Source organism: Balaenoptera physalus, assembly GCF_965194825.1.
Source record: "Balaenoptera physalus genome assembly, chromosome: 15".
Lineage (NCBI taxonomy): Eukaryota > Metazoa > Chordata > Mammalia > Artiodactyla > Balaenopteridae > Balaenoptera > Balaenoptera physalus.
Genome location: NC_138894.1, coordinates 27,926,372 through 27,949,293, shown reverse-complemented (window position 1 = coordinate 27,949,293; position 22,922 = coordinate 27,926,372).

The following is a 22,922-nucleotide window of genomic DNA, read 5'->3' as shown; positions in this document are numbered from 1 at the left end:
AAGGGACAACTGAGAAAACAGAGAAGTGGAAAACATCAAAGAAATAATATGAGTAAAATTCCCAGAGGTGAAGGATCTAAGTCTTTAGATAGTAAGGACCCATGTGTTCAGTGTAATGAATGAAAAAACTCACCATGCCATATCATCATGACATTTTAGAACATCAGTGGTAAAGAGCAAAATCTTAGGCTTATTCTGAAAAAAAAAAAAGGAATAACTTATAAATAGGTGGTAATCAGATGACACAGGAATTTTAAAAAATATAACTGGATACTAGAAGTCTGTCGAATAAAGCCTTCATCTTTGAGTGAAAATTATTTTTTGTGCATGATTGTATACCCAGGCAACCTATCAATCCAGTCATAAAATATGAGAGTACTAAAATTTTTATTTCTCATGTACTCATTTTCAGAATCTATTTAATTGTTCTTTAGTAAAGTGACGTGGATAAACAAGACAGAGAAAGACAGAAGATAAGAAATAGGGCATTAATCAAGAGGAGTAATGAAGGAAGTTCCCAGATGACATCCGTGCATCAGACCTACAACGAAATGTCATGGGTCTGTATTTAAGCATTTGGGAAAATAATTGACAGATCAATGGGTATATTTTTTAAAATGTGAAAAGCCCAGAGAAAGCAATACAAAAGCAATTATTGATACCAACAAAAGTTGTATTAGAAAATATGCATAATCATAGACCACTCTGTCTCAACTATAAATAATATACAACCATGAACTATTTATTTAAAAAACTAATTTTGCCATAATTATGTTGGGAGTTTAGGAGAAGCGAAAAGTGGAGGATTGTGTAAAGCTTAATTCCCATAACTAGAAGTTTATAAATAATGTCTACATTTTATAAATCAAGAAACAATAGTATAAACAATTATATGGAAATGTGGAGATAAATAGTCCCCCCAAAAATTCTAAGAAAGTTGAAAGTAAGAATGGGACTAAGCAAAATGGTTGGTCAGAAGACTGCTTTATTACATTAGAAGCCTTTCAATAATTTTTTCCTAAATTTTAAATACATAATGCATTATTTGATAAAGATAAAAAACTTAAAGAGGGAAATGAATAAAAAATGTTTTAGAGCATAGAAGAAGGTGGAAAACTTTCTAAATCATTTTACCAAGGAAACCTCTTACTTAAAAACTTAAGATGATTATACAAAACAGAAAAACTACACATAAATCTCAGCTATAGATATAAAAGTCCTAAATAAAATATTAACAAGTAAAATTTATAAAGTGATAATAAACTGACAAGCTGAGTTTAGTCCAGGAAGCAAGGAAGGAATATGAAAAAGAAAGAAGTACACAGGCTCTTCTTAATAGACACTGGATAAATTTAAACACTATTGTTGATTAAATGGAAAATCTTGGTAATACCAGGAAAATAATATTTCATTGATATGACAAGAATATCTGAAATAATCACTCAACATCATCCTCAACAATGACACGCTCAAAGAAGTACCTAAAATTAGGCAAAGATAACTATAATAATCTCTATTGTTCTGGACATTTTGAGCAAAACAATAAGGTACAGAAAGACATAAATGATCTAAATATTGGGAAGATAGCAAATTATTTTATCTGCAAGTGATATGTTTGTCTACCCAGAAAACACATGAGTATAAATTGAAAAGCTATTAAAATTTCTAAGAGAGTTTATTAAGATGGTATGTTTTAAAATATACAAAAGTTAATCACTTTTTATACAGCAATAGCTAGTTAGGAAGTATAATGAATGTAAAATATCTTAATTACAGTAGCAAATTTAAAATTTCTTAAGAATAAACTTAAAATAGGCACTTCCCCAGAGGTCTGGCGGTTAAGACTCTGTGCCTCCACTGCAGGGGGCGTGGGTTCAATCCCTGGTTGGGGAACTAAGATCCTGCAAAAAAATTAAAAAAAAAAAAACCTTTAATAAAAAGAATAAACTTGAAATAAATATGGAGGAATTATTTAAAGGGATCTATCAAAATTTTCTAGAGAGTTGGGTCTGGTTGTATAGGAAAGCAAAAACAAAATAATATAACAGTACTTAAAACAACAGTTCTCAAATGTTTTGGCTTCAGTACCCTTTTGACAGATGTCGTACAAGGATTCTGGAATAGATGAAGGTTTAGCATACTGTCTTACTCTTCTAGGGCTAGTGTAATAAATTACCACAAACTAGGTAGTTTAAAGCATTCAAATTTATTCTCTCACAGTTCTGGAGGCCTGAAGACAGAAATCCAGGTGTCTGTAGGGCTGCATTCTCTCTGAAAGCTATAGGGGAGATTTCCTGATTTGCATCTTCTGGCTTCTGGTGGCTCCAGATATTCTTTGACTTGTGGCCTCATCATTCCAATTTCTGCCTTCGTGGTCACATTTCCTTCTCATCCTTTGTCCTATGGATTTTCGACCCTCTTTGTTAGCTCCCACTATCAAATCAGCCAATTCCTTGAAATAAGTCTTTAATATATATATCAACATTACCTCTATTCTTTGGCTGAGCCCTGACTAATACATGCTTAATTCAGGATAATCTCCTCATTTCAAGATCCTACAAACCAGGAAGCAGTCCCTCACGGGACATCAGATCTTCCAACACCTTATCTTGGACTTCCCAGCCTCCAGAACTGTGAGAAATAAAATGTTTGTTGTTTAAGCCACCCAGTTTATGATGTATTTGTAATAGCAGCCCAAACTGACTTATACAGACATCTGATAGGTATCTCATACTTACATGTCCAAACTGTACTTCTAACATCTCACCCCCTAAACTTGGTCTACTTGCAATTTTCTCCAGTTCAGTACATGACAACTTCAGTTTTTACTGGGGTAAGGCCAATGTGACTAGATTCTGGCCAATGCACTGTAGGGTGAGGTGCATGGATACTACTCCCATACCTGGTCCATAATCAACACCTTTCACCCTGCAGCCCTGTACATTGTCTTCACTCATCTGTTGGCCAGATGTTGATGCCCAGGGTGCCTTTAGGAACCATGAATGGAGAATACCAGATTTCAGTCTGGGGCTCTGAATGCAACATGGGGCACCCCTAAGTACTGCCCTTGGCCTTATGACTTTCACTGTGATATTTTGGGATTTATCAGTGAAACTTTTCTTAACACTCTTTAGCATGGCACATTTCTATATTTTTTTCACATGTAATATTAGAATTTAAGCAAAAAATATATTTATACTGTTCAGGTGTACCTTTCCTTATGGGGTATAATTCACAGAGTAGAAATTAAAAGAAAGTTAATAATTCATATTCTGGACATTATTCAAAATATTCATCTATCATACACTTGTGTGTTATTATAGCACCACCTTGATTTTTTTCTTTCAATGGACATCTCAGTGCAAGTTTTAAATTGCTCGAGTTCAATATTTTGTTACTAATATTTAGTTACCAACCAAGTTGCATTACTATTCTCCTGAGAAGAAGGCTGCCCATCTGTTGGTCAAGTCCAGGGAAAGTATGGAGTCCAAGATCTTCCCTGAAGGGAGCATGAGATGAGGGTAAATTAGACTTTGTGCCTGTCCTTTCACTTTTTTAAACCCAAACACTTTGAAAGTGTCCCCTTGTGACCATTTATCTTCCTCAAATTTCTGTTTGTTTTCACCTACACATAAACATATAGGGTGTAGGAGAAGGGCAGGGGAGGTGAGGGGGAAGGAAAGAGAGAACCACAATTGCTCAGGAAGGCCCTATCTTCGCTCTTTGGTGCTTGTTCTGCTCTAAAATACACTCCTTCCAGGCAGAGTGTATATGTAAAGGACAATTCTGCTTGATATTCCTAGGTAACAAAGATTATTGGGACTTCTGGACTAGTTATAGGATATATGTATAAACTTCATATCATCTCCTGTATCAGGTCTCTGTGCCAAACTTCTTTTGATTTTCACCTCCCTGGGTGACTGTCCAGCTGCCTGATTCTTAAAGCCACTTGATTTTGGCAGGAGTGAGTGACTCCTTCCCAACCCACTCCCCTTCCAAGAAATAAAAATAACACCACAGCGTTTGGGCTGTCACCAGTTCACCATACCCCAGGGAAGCTCCTGTCTGTGATGTTGCATTCATTTCAGAACAATGCATTGTACTTTGAATTCCCAAACAAAATGCACAGAGAAACACTTGATGAATAACAATGAAACCAGCATCATTAATTTTTGTATGTGGCAGTCTCAGTTATATTTTTTCTAAAGACTTCTTTGCTAAAATTGGTTTAGGTTTCAAGACACGTTTCACCTCTAGTGAAATATAAAGGTCACTCAATGAACAAAAGGGAGATTGTGTGTTCTTGGTGATCACAGGTGAAGCTCGAAAGGCAAACTCTTTCAAAGAAAATGAGGTAGCAAGTGGAAAATGAAGGTGGTAGAATTTATCTATAGAGCAGCGCTCAGCATCAAGGGATGCTGGCCTTTTCTTCTAGATATAAACACAATAACACATAGAGAAAATCCTATCAGATGAGAGTGATCCAGGTGCTATATAAACAGATTTTCAGACAGGCAGTTGGAGCCCCTTGGTAGTTTTAGTTTTTCCCACTCCCTGCTACTTTATCCTTTGTCAGATTCAATACAGCCTTCAAGGACACTGGAGGAGGACAAAAGAAAAATGTTGGGGGAAGTGAAAAGAGGAGAAAGAGAAAACAATTTCCTTTCATAGTCTTTGTTACAGAATAAAAACACACAATGTCTAAAAATCATTCACTCTCCATCCAACATGGAAACATGCTTGACACTGGTTTGCTGAGAGCTTATAGAGAAACCGTATTGATATTTTATTCACATAAGGGTTTTGAATTATACAAGACTTCCTTGAGATATGATCTAAATAGTCCAGTTTGGAGAAAAAAAAAAAAAAAAAAAGGAACACCCAGTAACTCTTAAGTGTTCATATGAATCCCAAAGTGGAAAGAAAAGATGAAATGGTAAGACGAAAAATATTTGCTTACTGTTAGCAACATAATACACCTATGTCAAAAAGAAAATTAAAAAGTTGCACTTTGAAAAGGACACACAAATGTCCAAACTTTCTCCCTTATTTTTAGGCTAAGGGAAGAAGGATCTAACTATAGTAACCAAACAGAGCAGAATTCTAGAGATTCTGTCCTTCTGTAGATGATATATTTTGAAATATTATTTTCTCATGGAAAATACACATGTATGTTTTTAATTGACAAATGCATATATTTATCACAATGAAATTAGAAAATCAGATGAAAGAAAAAAGAAATGCAGACACATATAGCCGTACTTCTCAGAGATAAGTATGGTTAAAATGTTCTATATTTTCAATATTTTATTCTATGTATATATATATATATATATAATACATATGCACAGATACCTTAAAGTAAAAATAATCATTCTATTTATGCTGTTTTGCAACCTGTTTATAAAATATATTGTAAACTCTTTTTTATGTAGTGTCTACTATATCATTTTTAATGGTTACATAATATTCTATCAAACGAATGACCCGTAATATATAAGAAATGTTCTATTTTTGGATGTTTAATTTGTTTCTATTTTTTTGTCACTTTTAATAATGTTGCAGCAAATACTCTTATTTTTTTTATGATAAATTTCTAGAATTGAATTACCTGGTGAAAAATCATATCTAATTGCTGTTTACCTATGTATTCATAAGGTTTTAAAATTTATCTTTGATACTTAAAGTTTTACAAAGTATATCTTTGTTATTTATCTTATTCTCTTTTTTGGGAAATCCTAATGTATACACATATATACATGCATACGTATGTTAATGTATGTGAAATCAGTAGAAGAAAAGTGATAATTACATAACAATATATTCATACTTACGCACACACGTACTGGATAGTTATATATCCAGTGTCTATATCTCTGTCTCTATTTCTAGCTCTACTTTTAATAGAGTAAAAACAATAAGAAAGACATATTGTGATAAAAATTGCATTTCAAGGATATATTGAAAAATCTTATGAATGTGTAAGCAAAAGAAAACAGGTCACCAGCAGTCAGATAGCATTTTATTTACCCATCAAATTAACAAAAATTACTATCATTGAAGAGGTAGAGAAACAAGAATATGTGTGTGTATACACACACACGTGTCTATGTAGACACATATGTGTGTATATGTATAGTTATATATCTATATATATAACTTTATTCTCTTCTGAATATTTTATAATTTCTCCCATTGTTTTCATTATCTAAAATATCATAATAGCACTTTTTTTCCAAATTCTCAGAGAATTTTTTACACTTATCTTCTAATTTGCTAAGTCAATTCCTATAATATTTAATCTTCTATTCACTAATAGAAATATTAAATTCTGCATTTATGTTATTCAGTTCCAAACAATCTTAATCAATATCCAACTTTCCTGGCTCCATGACTGCTTGTTCTTGTTCCATAGATATAAATTTCCTTAGAATGTGTATGAAAATATTAATCAAAAAATTTCCAAAATTTTCTCCTGTTTCTTGTAGCAGCTCTGGTTATAAGGAAAGTATTCTAGTTCATAAAATTTATTCCTTTTGGTATTGAATCTTATCATATATCCAGTAATTTTCTTTTTTTTTTTTTTGGCTTTTAGTTCACTTTTATCAACAGTTGTTTGGGTTGCACTTTGAGTATTGCAGGTACAGATGAAGGGAGATGGGCAATTGCTTAGATGTAGCTCACTGATCCTTAGATCAGATGATCTGATTTGGAAGAGGAGAGAGGGTGACTGAAATGCAGATGGTAGTTGTGGTGACAGAGAGCATCACTTCTGTGTTGAATGATTACATTTTGGTGATTGTATGGCTGCCTGAAGTAAGTTAGTTGATGCAGGGCTCAAAATTCTCTCACTGGAATGGTAGTCAGTGCTTTCTAGGAGTGAGCACCAGTGGTGCTTCTCTGTTACCTACCTCTGCTTTCTGGGTAAGTTGCAACCAGGAATAGGTATTAAGAATGGATCTTGACCTTATGTTGTTTTGAGTACCTGTAACTAACTTATTTGTGCTCATATGACTTAGGTTTCTAAAAAAAATACTTCTAATTTTGGAATATCTTTAAATTTACAAAAGTTGTAAAAATAGTAGTGAGTTCCTGTATACTCTTCACTTAACTTCCCTTAATGTTAATATTTTATATAATCAAGGTACATTTGTCACAGCCAAGAAATTGACACTGGTATAATACTATTAACTAAACTACAGATTTTATTTGGATTTCATCAGTTTTCTCACTTATGTCCTTTTTCTGTTCCAGAATCTAATCTAGCATCTAATTAGATTCTGTTCCAGAACTAATCCTGCATTTAGATGTAATTGAGTTTGACCGTAAGCAAAGGCCACCAAATATTTTCTCCTTTTCAATCCCTTTTAGGAAGTCACTTGAGCTTGATTTCCAAGCATATGCCTTCTCTTGAAGTGAATTGTGGTTTGACTATACCTTTTATCACTTTAGTCCCTGTTTATTTTTATAGATATTTTAAAGGTTTTTTGAGAATGTATAGGCTTTTCTTTAGTTTCCAAGGATAATACAGATTATTTGCCATTTTTCTCTGCTTCGGGTTTTGGGAACAGTAAACTCAGGGGTCTACATCATCATCTTAAGCCAGAGGCATCAAATACGTCTCTCAAATACAATTTCCATTTGTGAGCACAGAAGTAGCAATTTTGTAATATACAGAATACATCATGTGTGCTCATATTTGGAATGGAATCACTAGGTAATTTATTTCTTTTCATATCTAAATGCACTGAGCTCAAATGAAAAGTCATTCTAACAGAGACCCTACACAGCTGAAAAGTCCATTTTGAAAGAAGAGCTCTGAAGCTTCAAATTAAAGTCCACTTTTGTTTGTTCGAATCTTCCAAGGCTCTGTATTCAATGGCATATGTAGAATTTCTAATATTTGATCACAATATTTTCATTTGTTGTGTTGTTATGTTCATGGATCATTCAAATATGATACCAAAAGCCGTTCTCCAACGTTCATGTGGCCAAGTCATTGTAGTAAATCCCTCATGGTTGCTGTGATTCAGAGTTGGAGCAGATACATGCTCCACCATGTGTTGCTATTTATTATGCGTTTAGATGAGTACCTGGTGTGGTCATTAATTTTCTCATATACTCTCTGTGGATGGAATATCCATATGTAAATTTGGTATGCATATTCTATCACATATATCTGAACAGAAGCTTAGCAGAAATACGTAAAGGCACAGAATCTTTTTTTTTTTTTTTTGGAGGGGTGCTGTGGAGTGGGGCTTAGTTCCACTGTAGGTGAGTATACTACCTATCACCTTTCTACTCTTCTGTGGTTTTGAGGATAGATTTAGAGTCAGCATTATCTTAACTTCCTATTATTTCTTCCTCCTCTATTGGAATGTGTGCTCTGAGTTGCTATAACACTTTAGAAAATTTCTCTTTGTATTAAAGTCCATTAAATTATAAACGATTATATTCTGCAGTCTATTCTTGCTTGCAGGAAAGACTAATGTGGTTTACAAATGAGAATTAATGTGCAAATGAATCCCAGGGTATATCCTGAACAGGGGGACTGTCGGGTGATTATGAATTAATTTTTAATAAACCTTACAAAGTGTCTCAGTATTGATTTAATGGTGCTAATGTTCATGCAGCATCCAGAAAATATAATACCACAAAATAGCAGTCTCCCCAGATAAGAGAAATCTCAGCTTTTTCCCAGAGAAGACAATAAAATTTCCAAGGACACAAGAACCCCCAAAATAGCCTGGAGGAAAATATTATCTTTGGTGAATTGCCAAAATCCTTCTCTCATTCTTCTTTCAGATGGGCTGAGTGTTGTACAAACAAAGCCCCTCCTGTTAGAAACTTGCATTTGCATTTTACATTTTGTTTTCTTCACTGGTGACATTTTTTTCCTCCTCTGTCATAGGATGTTCTATTACTGACCCTATTTCTTCGTTGGAAATCTTAGAAAATCTTTCAACATTTCTCATTTAACTCTTTTTTAAAACAAACTACATTTAATGGAGCTAACCTATTCCTGCATATAGCATTCCACCCCACCCCATGTATTGGGATTTTTTTTTTTCATGGATCCTTTGCAGAAAGGAATTTTCTAAAAGTTAAAATCCATATCTCAGAAACATATAGATAAGTTTATTCTGTAGAGGTTTTCAGGAAGCAGAATGAGCTGGAAAGGAAAATAGCTAGAGACCACTCTGAGGATTCCATAAAATGGCTCCTCTTTGGAATTAACCAACAGTATAAGTCAGATGAATAACAGAGGAACTTCTTGTGGATATTAAGTGTCTATAGATATATTTCTACTATGACTCCAGTTTCTTAGAGGGCTTTAGGAAAAATACTTTTATCTCAGTTTAGCACTCTGTAAATACTTTGAAAGATAAAATGGTAGATATTATAAGATATAATTTTGGTAAATTAAAGGTGGCTGCAAATTCTTTACTATCCCTCTACTTTAGAAGTAGGGTAAAATTCCCTTCCCCTTGTTTAGCCAATAGAATTTGTCAGAAATGCTACTCTGACATTTCTGAGGCTCGGTCTTAAGAATTTTTGCAATTCTGCCCAGGAATCCTGGAAGCCAGATGTCTCGTAGGAAACGTCACTATCCTGAGTCCATCAGGCTGCCAGCAGCCAGACCCAAATGAAGAATCCCTAGAAGGATGAGACACCATATGGAGACAGAGTGACCAAGCAGCTTCAGAGCCCCAGTGAGTGAAAAAGCCAGATCAGAAGTAGGTCCCTCAGCCCCAGTCACCCAATTAATGCCACATAGATCAGAGATGAACTGCCCAGCTGAGTCATTCCTGAATTCCTGAAGTACAGAATTGTAACCAAAATGAAATTGTTGCTTTAAACCACTACACATTTTGTGATAGTTACCTATAGACCGTAAACTGTAATTGTAACCAAATAAAGGATTAACAAAACAAAACCAAGAGTAGATATTTAATGTGCTGTACCAAACAGAATAAATTGGACAATTTGTATAAACCTATGCATTTTTAAATGCATCTGCTATCACCCAGATTATTAAGGATCAAAGTAGAAAATTTAGTTAAAAACTAGCGTGGAAATTCTTGTCCTTCAGAGATCTCAGGTGCAGCTGAAATCCAGATCTGAGGCAGTGTGCTGAGCCAGCATATCTCCACTCCAGGCCCAAACTCACATTACATTTAGATATCACCCAAGACTGCAGTGAATAATTCCTAGACAAGCTTGGAATAATCCCAGAAACACTGGCCAAAGAAAAATCAAACACCAAAATTGCAGCCCACCCATTATTTAGCATTTCTTAAGTTCATGTAGTTTATGTGCATGTTGTCATATCATTAGCACTCTGTGATGACATCCCAAGCTTTAGATTCTAAGGTAGCTGCAAGCTGTCCTCTGAGAACATATATTTATTAATAAAAAGTTCTCTACCTAATGAACACCAACAAAGAAATCCCTTAAAAGTACAGAAAGAGGAATTATTTAAATTATTAAATGTCACACAATTTAAAAGTCCCAATTTAATTGCCCTATTCCTTTTTTTTGTTTCATATGTTTTTCTACAACATAGAGCAGTGCCAATTTTAAACCGTCGCTCAGAAAGTATGTAACAATTAGCCTTCAATTTCCAATATGCAATTTCAGCTTTTACTATGCTTTAAAGGAGCATCTTCCTCCTTGTGACATTTTGATATTTAGCTACAGCCTTGATTGGCTAGAGAGAAATTCCCACTTACTGGGAAAACAGGTCAAAGAAAATGGATTGCTGGTTTTTGTTCTATGCTAAGCACAGAGAAAATTCCAGAAAATAGCTAGGTCTCAAACCACTTGTTATGCTCTGACAATTTACTTTAGTTATGGCTTTGGGACATTTGGATTACTTTTTCACCCCAGTTTAGATCTCTGCTAGTAGAGGTTTCAAACATGCTGCTGCCACCATTTCAATGATCACACTGTTACAGTTGAAGGATTTTTCAGTTGGGGATTCATTCTGATCCTCTTTTGACATTTGTAGGAGAGCTTTTTCTGTCCTTTTGGATAGGTGAGGGAAAGATAACTTATACCAAAAGATGATTATGGATTAAATCATAGACATTTGAAAGTCTGCTGATGCCATACTATGGGGGGGGGGGAGGTGAGTGTTGGGAGAAATAGAAGAACAAAGGGTATTCTGAATGCTAATCATGGACATGCCTTGGGAAATCATTCTCTGTGTGTGTTTATTTCATTTATCTATTGCTTCAAAATAAACCACTTACAAAACTTAGTGAAGTAAAACAAGAGCTATTTTACTATTTGTAGGTCAGCAATTTGGGCAGTTCATAAGGGAGATGTTCCTGAAGAACCAAGATGGCAGAGGAGTAGGAGGACATGGAGTTCATCTCTCTCCACAAATGCATCAAGAATACATCTACAGATGGAACAATTGTCACAGAACACTACAAAAGACCTTGGACACCAGAAAGGACTAGAAAGATTCCCACATAATAGAGTAGGACTAAAGAAAGAAGGGAAAAAGAAGAGAAGAGGAAGCAGGATGGGATCTCCTCCCATGAGGGGGAGCTGAAGCAGAGGAGAGGTTCCCACACACAGGGAAGGCTCCGCACTGACAGGGAAATCAGTTGGGACAGAAGGGGAACATCTGAGACTTTTGGAGGAAGGTGAAATGGCTGGTCTGTGGCAGACAGGACAGAGTGAGACCTACACAGATGGTCTGTGCCACAGCCCTGCACGCCCCAGACTGGGAAGTGTGTCTGCCAGTGCACACAGGGGTTGAGAGCTGGAATGTGGGGATTGGAGAGCAAACCTGGGGAAAGGACTGCTGTTGGCTGCAAGGAGACAGCCTGAGGGGACAGGAGGGAGGAAATCCATAACCAGGAATGCTTGTGGAGGAAACCTGGACTGCCATAGAACCAAGATGCCATTGTTGAGTGATGTGCAGGGGGTGGAGCTGTCATTGCAGCCTCTCTGTCCACACACCAACCCCCTGTCCTGCCAGCCATTAGGAAAAGCCCTCACCAGGGCTAACCTTCTTGTGCCTGCCTCCAGGTGCTAAGAAAAGCCCCCTCCAGGGCTGACCTTCTCAAACCAGCTGTCAGGAGCTAGGACAAGATCTCTCGTTCCTGTGGCCACTGGCTTTCCCCATGCAACTGTCACTGCCAGGGCCCCCGAGACCCAAGAAGTTGTGCCATCTCTGCGACCTGTCCTCACTGGGGCAGACCTGAGTGCTCCAGGGTAGCCTTGGGAGCAGACTCCTGTGGGTGGCCCACATGCATAGGTGGGGCTAAAACCAGAGCTGAGCCTCAGGGATGGGGCAACTAAGGAAGATAAACAAAAATCTTTCTGTGCAGCTGCATAAGCTGCAGATTAAATCCCCACAATCAGCTTGGTAAACCCTGCATCTATGGAATATCTGAATGGACAATGAGTGTTCCCACAAATGAAACTGGTTTAGCTCTAGCAGCTGTGGACTTAGAAGACTAGTACACATGGGAGTTGGGCCAGAGCAGAGTCTGAGCTGCCCCCACAGTGCCCTAAGGGGGACCAGAGACCTACCTAGAGGTTTTGGAGGGCCTCCTGGGGAGGCAGAGGTTGGCTGTGATTCACAATGAGGGCAAGGACACTGACAGCTGAGACACCAGGAAAATATAATTATTACTATATTTTTTATGTTTTTTTGGTTCTGTTGTTTTTATTATTTGTTTTTTAAAATTTTTAATATATTCATAATTTTTAAATTTCTATTTCTACATTACTTTTTTGTTGTTCTGTGCTTTTTCTTGTTTTTTTCTTTCCTTTGTTTTCTTTTAATCTTTTTTCCTTTGTTCCATTTGTTCTCATCTTTTTTATCTTTTTAAAATCATTTTTCTGTGATTGTTTTGTTTGCTTTGCATTTTCTTTCAATTTTCAGTCTGCTTTTGTTTTGTTTTTTCATTTTTGTGTGTGTTAATTTTGTATTTAATTGTTTGATTTCGTTTTAGGGTTCTTTTGTTTGTCTGGTTGTTCTCTTGTTTTCTGTACCTCTGTTTTTGTTTTTTGTTTTTGTATGTGTGGGGTTTTTTGGTTTGTTTTTGTTTGTTTTTTCTTTTACAATTTGTTTGGGGTTTTGTCTGTCTGTTTGGTTGTTTGTTTTTAATTGTTGTTGTTGCTGTTTGCTTATTTTTGTCTTTGATATTGGTCTTGGGTTTTTTTGTCTGTTTGTTTTTATTTGTTTTCTTCCTGCACTTTTTTCCCTGATTTTTGCTGGGCCGTGTGGCTTTCAGGGTCCTTGTTCCCAGGCCAGGGGTCGGGCCTGAGCCTCTGGTGTGGGAGCACCAAGTCCAGGATGCTGGCATGCCAGAGAATTCCCAGCAGCAGGTAATATTATATGAGGAGAGCTCTCCCAGAGGTCTCCATCTCAACTCTAAGATCCAGATACACCCAACTGTCTGCAGGCTCAAATGCTGAACATCCCATGCCAAACAACAAGTAAGACAGGAACACAAACCCACCCTTCAGCAGATAGGCTGCCTAAAGTCATACTAAGCCCACAGACACCCAAAAACATACCACTTGTGCAAGCACTGTCCATCAGAGGGACAAGATCAAGCTCCACCAATCAGGACACAGGCACCAGTCCCTCACACCAGGAAGCCCACTCAAGCCACCGGACAAACCTTATCCACCGGGGACAGACACAAGAGGCAGAAAGGAAATGCAACCCTGCAGCCTGAGGAAAGGGAACCTCAAACACAGTAAGTTAGACAAAATGAGAAGATAGAGAATACACTGAAGACAAAGGAGCAAGATACAAATGCATAAGACTGAATAAATGAAGAGGATGTAGGCCATCTACCTGAAAAAGAATTAAGAGCAATGATAGTAAAGATGATCCCAAATCTCGAAAATAGAATGGAGAAAATACAAGAAACTTTTAACAAGGAGCTAGAAGAACTAAAGGACAAATAAACAGTGATGAACAACAACATAACTGAAATTAAAAATACACTAGAAGGAGTCAATACCAAAATAACTGAGGCAGAAGAACAGACAAGTGAGATGGAAGACAGAATGCTGGAAATAGCTGCTGTAGAGCAGAATAATGAAAAAAAATGAAAAGAATTGAGGACAGTCTCAGAGACCTCTGGGACAAAATTAAATGCAACAAATTCGAATTATAGGGGTCCCAGAAGAGGAAGAAGAGAAAGGGTGTGAGAAAATATTTGAAGTGATTATAGTCGAACTTTCCCTAACATCAGAAAGGAAATATTTAATCAAGTCCAGGAAGTGTAAAGAGCCCCATACATGATAAATAAAAGGAGAAACACGTCAAGACACATATTAATCAAAATAACAAAAGTTAAATACAAAGAAAATTATTAAAAGCAGAAAGGGAAAAGCAACAAATACAAGGAAATCTCCATAAGTTATCAGCTGATCTTTCAGAAGAAACTTTGCAGGCCAGAAGGGAGTGGCAGTATATATTTAAAGTGAGGAAAGGGAAAAATCTACAACCAATATTACTCTAACCACCAAGGTTCTCATTCAGCTTTGACAGAGAAATAAAAAACTTTACAGACAAGCAAAAACTAAGAGAATTCAGCACAACAAGACCAGCTTTGCAACAAATGCTAAAAGAACTTCTCTAGGCAGGAAACATGAGAGAAGAAAAAGACCTAAAAAAACAAACCCAAAACAATTAAGAAAACGGTAATATGAACATACATATCAATAATTACCTTAAATGTAAATGGAATAAATGCTCCAACAAAAAGACACAGACTGGCTGAATGGATACAAAAACAAGACCCACATATATGCTGTCTACAAGAGACCCACTTCAGACCTAGGAAAACATACAGAATGAAACTGAGGGAATGGAAAAAGATTTTGCATGCAAATGGATATCAAAAGAAAGCTGGAGTAGCAATACATATATAAGACAAAATAGACTTTAAAATAAAGACTATCACAAGAGACAAGGATGGGCACTACATAATGATCAAGGGATCAATCCAAGAAGAAGATATAACAATTGTAAATATTTATGCACCCAATATAGGAGCACCTCAATACATAAGGCAAATGCTAAGAGCCATAAAAGGGAAAATCAACAGCAACACAATAATACTGGGGGATTTTAACACTCCATTTACACCAATGGATAGATCATCCTGATAGAAAATTAATAAGGAAACACAAGCCTTAAATGACACATTAGGCCAGATAGAATTAATGGATATATATATAGGACATTCCATCCAAAAGCAGTAGAATACACTTTCTTCTCAAGTGCACACGGAACATTCTCTAGGATAGATCACATCTTGGGTCACAAATCAAGCATCGGTAAATTTAAGAAAATTGAAATCATATCAAGCATCTTTTCTGACCACAACACTATGAGATTAGAAATCAATTACAGGGAAAAACCCTAAAAAACACAAACACATGGAGGCTAAACACTATGCTACTAAATAACCAAGAGATCACTGAAGAAATCAAAGTGGAAATTTTAAAAAAACTACCTACAAAGAAATGACAATGAAAACATGATGACCCCAAACCTATGGGATGCAGCAAAAGCAGTTCTAAGATGGATATATAGCAATAGAATCCCACCCCAAGAAACAAGAAAAATCTCAAATAAACAAGCTAACCTTACACCTAAAACAACAAGAGAAAGAAGAACAAACAAAACCCAAATTTAGTAGAAGGAAAAAAATCATAAAAATCAGAGTGGAAATAAATGAAATAGAAACTAAAAAACAATAGCAAAGATCAGTGGAACTAAAAGCTGGTTCTTTGAGAAGACAAACAAAATTGATAAACCTTTAGCCAGACTCATCAAGAAAAAGAGGGAGAGGACTCAAATCCATAAAATTAGAAATGAAAAAGGAGAAGTTACAATGGACACCGCAGAAATACAAAGAGACTACTACAAGCAACTATATGCCAATGAAATGGACCACTTGGAAGAAATGGACAAATTCTAAGAAAAGTACAACCTTCCAAGACTGAACCAGGAAGAAATAGAAAATATGAATAGACCAAACACAAGTAATGAAATTGAAACTGTGATTAAAAATCTTCTAACAAAAGTCCATGACCAGATGATTCACAGGCAAATTCTATCAAACATTTAGAGAAGAGCTAACACCCATCCTTCTCAAACTCTTCCAAAAATTTGCAGAAGGAAGAACACTCCCAAACTCATTCTACAAGGCCACCATCACGTTGATACCAAAACCAGGCAAAGATATCACAGAAAAAGAAAATTACGGGCCAATAACACTGATGAACATAGATGCAAAAATCCTCAACAAAATACTAGCAAACCAAATCCAACAACACGTTAAAAAGATCATACACCATGATCAAGAGGTATTATCCCAAGAATGCAAGGATTCTTCAATATATGCAAATCAATCAATGTGATACGCCATATTAACAAATTGAAGAATAAAAACCATATGATCATCTCAATGATGCAGAAAAAGCTTTTGACAAAATTCAACAGATAAAACTCTCCAGAAATTGGGCATAGATGGAACATACCTGAGCATAATACAGGTCATATATTACAAACCCACAGCAAATATTATTCTCAATGGTGAAAAACTGAAAGCATTTCCTTTAAAATCAGGAACAAGATAAGGGTGCCCACTCTCACCACTATTATTCAACACAGTATTGGAAGTCCTAACCAATCAGAGTCCTAACAGCAACCAGAGAAGAAAAATAAATAAAAGGAATCCAAACTGACAAAGAAGAAGTAAAGCCAACACTGTTTGCAGATGACATGTTAGTATACATAGAAAATCCTAAAGATTCCACTAGAAAACTATTAAAATTAATCAATGAATTTGGTAAAGTTGTAGGATACAAAATTAATACACAGAAGTCTCTTGCATTCCTATGCACTAACCAGAAAAGATCAGAAAGAGAAATTAAGGATACAATCCCACTTAGCATTGAACCAAAAAGAAGGAAATATCTAGGAATAAATATACCTAAGGAGACAAAAACCTGTATGCAGAAAACTATAAGATACTGATGAAAGAAATAAAAAACAATAAAAACAGATAGATATACCATGTTCCTGGATTGGAAGAATCAATGTTGTGAAAATGACTATACTACCCAAAACGATATAAAGATCCAATGCAATCCCTATCAAATTACCAATGGCATTTTTCACAGAACTAGAACAAAAAATTTCACAATTTTTATGGAAACACAAAAGAACTTGCATAGCAAAAGCAATATTGAGAAAAAAAACGGAGCTGGATGAATCAGGCTCCCTGATAATATCGTATATTAATGCATATATGTGGAATCTGAAAAAATTGATATAAACGAACTTATTTACAAAGCAGAAATAGAGACACAGACATAGAGAACAAACGTATGGATCCCAAGAGGGAAAGAGGGGTGGGATGAATTGGGAGACTGGGATTGACATATATACACTATTGATACTATGTACAAAATAGGCAACTAATGAGAACCTACTGTATAGCTCAGGGAACTCTACTCAATGTTGTGTGATGACCTAAACGGGAAGGAAATCCAAAAAAGAAGGCATACATGTATACGTATAGCTGGTTCACATTGCTGTACAGCAGAAAATAACACAATATTGTAAAGCCACTATACTCCAATATTTTTTTTTTTTAAGAAAAGGAGAAGTCCCATCTTTGCTCCATGATGAGCTGAGGAGATTCAACCAGCTGGTGGTGGCTGAGACAGCTCAATGGGGGTCATAAGACTGGACCTCAGTTCTTCTGTACTTCTTATCTGCTGAGACTGGAATGACCAACATGGTGTTTCACTCATATATCTGCTACTTGTACTAAGATAGTTGGGGATATACTTACATTTTATAAAAATAGTGTTGCTATATAAACTTTGGGGTGCATGTATCTTTTCAAATTAGAGTTTTCATCTTTTTCCAGATACATGCCCAGGAGTGGAATTGCTGGATATTATGGTAACTTTATTTTTAGTTTTTTAAGGAACCTCCAAACTGTTCTCCATAGTGGCTGCACCAATTTACATTCTCACCAACAGTGTAGGATGGTTCCCTTTTCTCCACAACCTCTTCAGCATTTATTATTTGTAGACTTTTTGATGATAACCATTCTGACTGGTATGAGGTGATATCTCATTGTAGTTTTGATTTGCATTTCTCTAATAATTAGCAGTGTTGAACATCTTTTCATGTGTCTGCTGGCCACCTGTATATCTTCTTAAATGGCCAAGATGGGGTTTTTTTTGATATTTCAAAACTGTTTTTTGTATATGCAGTTAGAGAAAGCCAGCTTGATAAAAAAATCATTTCAAAATTTTGACCCTGAGAGAATAAAAGTATTCTTAGGGGAAAGCTTGAAGTTATAACTCTTATCATGTGCTTGAAATGTAAACACAGTCCACATTTCCTGAGGCTACAGCTTTGTTTCAGTTAGTAAAACCTAAAACTGAGAAAAAAAATTGGAAAAAGAGCCCTTTTTATCTTCAAGCAGGAAAACTATGTAATCTCTGTCTGTGTCTATCTGAATGTATGTATATCTGTGTGTATATATAAATATGTCTCTACATCTTGATGGTGTTATCAAAATAATTTGTACAAGAGCTCTCTTTAATTGACTTAAAAGTAAAGGCTTAAAAATCAAATATTTCTAGAAGTAACTTAAACTACTCCCAATTTTTGAAGGATCACATGTTCTAGGATTAATCTTTAATGAATGAAAACAAGTTTAATTTGATTAACATAGACATGTCTTTAGAGTCATCAACATGAAGTATAATGCTTTTATTGTACCTAGGTTTACTAAAAGTCTATAAGCTCATGTGTTCTCTGTTACAAAATTTGTCAGCAGGAAAATTAAATTGGTATGACAACATTTCATAAGCAATGAAGTAGAGATAAATGGGATAAACATTTTTGGGTGAACTATTTAAGAATAATTATGTTTTATGGTATCCCTGTCTAAAAATAGTTTCTCTAGATTTTTGGTAACTTGAAATTTTAGAGTTCTGCTAAATTAATTTAAATGATGGAAATTCATTAAATGTCTAGATCATTTTTAATAAGATAAAATACTGGAACTTTAATTGCTAAAGAAGTCTATATTTACCTATTTTTGATCATATTTGACTGTATTTAGAGAGACTGAATATGTTTGACACTATTAATAAATATATTTTGTGCTTCATTGAGAGATGTACTATGAAATGAAACATATTTCAAGAAAAAAAAAAAAAGGGAACCCAGAGAAAAGAGTTTTATGCATGGTCAGGACTGAATAAGAATAGGTAGAATGTCATTAAAGGAATGAATTTTAATATTAAAGGTAAAATGGTGCAAAACTATAATTTGTTATTTTTTTCTTTGTTAAGAGGACAAAGTTTTCTTGAAATATTGATCTCCTTTTGATGACAGATTGCAAAGTTTATCTTTTTAGTAATTTGTTAAAACTTTCTGTATTTGCCTTTGAAATATTTTATTGTCACTGTGGTTAAATAAATAAGTATTGTTTCACAGTGACCTATGATCCTACTTAGCCAAACATTTTAAACCTTTTGATATTTTTGACAAAATTCCTAAAATCAAATTCTGAATGAAGTTCCTTTGACCTCTAGCTAACTGTGGGATGCCTCAGAGAACCCCTGAACATCTCAAAGAGAAATATTAAATTAACTAGGCTCATTTGGTATGTTAAGTTACCTGGAAAACATTGTCAAATGAGTAATGATAAATCTTTTCAAGTTACATTGTATGGGTAAATATTAATATACATGTTCTAGAAATTATATGAAGTTCTTAAAATTTAAAATGTCCTGGTATGTTGTCAGTCATAATTCTAGTTATTATATTAAAATACTGTATGTTACAGAAATTGTCAAATTCCCTTGACAACTGCATTGTAATCAGGTATTTCCCTTTAAGTCCTTTGTTATTTATAGAGAGTTATTGTCTTACTCTGATGCTTTTACAAAAATGCTGGAAGATGATTTGCTCTTATGCTTCAAAACAAAATTAGACTCAGTAACAAAATGACTTTTACCTTCTATGAGGGCTATTTCAGAAATGGCTCTCTTATGTAAGGCTACTGAAGAAATAGTAATGGTGTCTCCTTTAACTACTTGTGTCCCAGAATCAGTTGAGTCTCTTCTGAACTCTCACCACATTTAGCACTATTCTGTGAGCTAACTAACTTCTTATGAAGTATTGTTTCTTTCAGCACAAATACTACCGTTGTTTGCTGTAATAACCTTAACCCTACAACTTCTTCCTGCATTATAGGAATAAAGAAACCATGATTGAATTTTATTAACAGATTATTTTCTTCCTTCCAAGAATGATTTACAAAAAGCTCCTATTGATAAGGCTGATCTAATTTAGTTTACAGATGGGTCCTACTTAAAAGATGAGCAAGGACATTACTGAGCTGGATATGCAGTAATGCCCACAGTGGACATAACTGAAAGCTTTCATTTACCAGAAACAAAGTCAGGAGAAGCCAAATTAATTGTTTTAACCCAAGCTTATCAATTAGATAATATCCTATAGCAAATATTTATATTGAGTCATCATGCCTTTGGAGTGGCACGAGAATTTGGAATGTTATAGAAGCAATGAGGTTTTTAACATCTTTAGGACTATCTATGAAAAACAATGGAAAACTGGTTGCAGAGTGATTAATTGGTACACAACTGCCAAAACAGTTAGCAATTATTTAAACACCAGGACATTTCAAATCTGACACTATGGCAGCTAAAGGAAAGCAGCTTGCTGACGCTGCAGTTGAAACTGCAACTTTACTCATCCTGTCCAGCCTTGAGAATGTTCCCTGCTCTCCATTAACCCTGCTAATCCAGGAAAATATTTCCTTCTACAGGCTCAGGAAATTACCACTAAAGAAAACAAACATATATGGCAGCAAAAAGGGGGAATTTTGACCCCACAACACAAAATAGTTTGGACCTGAATTTAAAAAATAAAACAAAGCAAAACTACAGTGTCTATTGTATCACAATTGCTGTTACTCCAGCATGTACATTATTTAACTGATTGGACACCTGAGAAAATGGTTTTGTTGGGAAAACAATATTTTTGGAAACTTTCATCCACCGTGGTTCAAGGGAAATATATGACATTATTGTCAGGATCTTATTGAGGCACTTAAAAGAAATAAAAAATTGGTAGCTAACTACTTCTACAGCAAGTTCCAAGGAGACAAAAATTTCAAGGATCATGGATGACAACCTAGAGATTCTGTTTATTGAAAAATATATCAAATAAGAGATCATCTTCAGCCACAATGGAAAGGACCTTATCAGGTATTATTACTTAATCCATGTACACGCAAACTGAAAGACGTAAATTCATGGATTCACATCTCTCATTAGAAAAGCTTCCTCCACCTGAATGGACTTCAACTCCCGTTTCTGACACCCCATTTTGATTTTCTAAGACAAACATCACCAAGCTAAGATAAAAAGAGGAAAACAACATCAGCAGACAGCTAACCCAAGACTCCAGACCAGGCCTTTAATACCCATCTCACTAGTTCAAATTGTACTACCTTATCAAAGGTCTGTACCTCCGTAAAAATTGAAAGTTTTTTTTTTTTTTTTTTTTTATTTCTAACCATGCTTTTGTCCCAGTGTTTAGGCTGAAAATAAAATTCTTTAGTAAAGTTGTCACAGTGAATAGCCACTCAAGGTAATTTAACCAATTGTTGGATCTGTCATCAAATTCCTCAATCAATACAATATAATACCAGTATAGGTCTCTCATAATTCTTGAAATGTGATCAACCTCCCTCTGGCCTAACCTTTCAGGTTCAAATTTTCCAACATATTAATATGCCCATCCCTTGTCTGACACTATCCTCGGTCCTTGGAGACCAGATACAACTTACCCTAGGACCCCCTCACTCTGTCTCTGTCTTGATTAACAGATGCCTTAAAGGGAGAAATAAAAGTCATGTGTGCCAGCAACACCCTCACAATAAATATCATAAAGATAGCTGCAAAAGAAGTGACCTGTGGTTTAATACTCTGTTAACAAAACTTCCAGTTGATGAAGCTATCAATGAGAGCACTCCAGGAGGGATCACTTGCACTCCCCAAATTTTGTTTTCATATGTGGTATTGGAATTGACCCACCTACCCAAGATGGGCATATAAATGCCTTAATAGCTGGCAGATAGAACACTTATACTTATTAGGACATTATGTTACCTCAATGTCTACACATAATGAAACAGAAGAACTTTCTTTTCTCTTCATTACAGAGTCATGAGATGCATGTTAGCAGGATACTAAGAAAACTGGTAACAAAGTCTTTTGGGAATATTGATTCCTAGTGCAGGAATATATATAAACAGAGATAATGTCAGAAATCTATCAGTCACCACTGGCCAAATACCTATAAGAGACTGCAATGAGCATTGCAGCAAAGGACTTATATCAAGATGGCAGACTAAAAGAATGCGGAACTCACCTTCCCCCATGAACACATCAAAAATACATCTATTTTTAGTTTTTTAAGGAACCTCTCCTTAGAAAACTAAAAATAGAACTACCATACGACCCAGCAATCCAACTACTGGGCATATACCCTGAGAAAACCATAATTCAAAAAGACTCATGTACTACAATGTTCATTGCAGCTCTATTTACAATAGCCAGGACTTGGAAGCAACCTAAATGTCCATCATCGGATGAATGGATAAAGAAGATGTGGCACATATATACAATGGAATGTTACTCAGCCATAAAAAGAAATGAAATGGAGGTATTTGTAATGAGGTGGATGGAGTTAGAGTCTGTCATACAGAGTGAAGTAAGTCAGAAAGAGAAAAACAAATACAGTATGCTAACACATATATATGGAATCTAAGGAAAAAAAAAAAAAGGTCATGAAGAACCTAGTG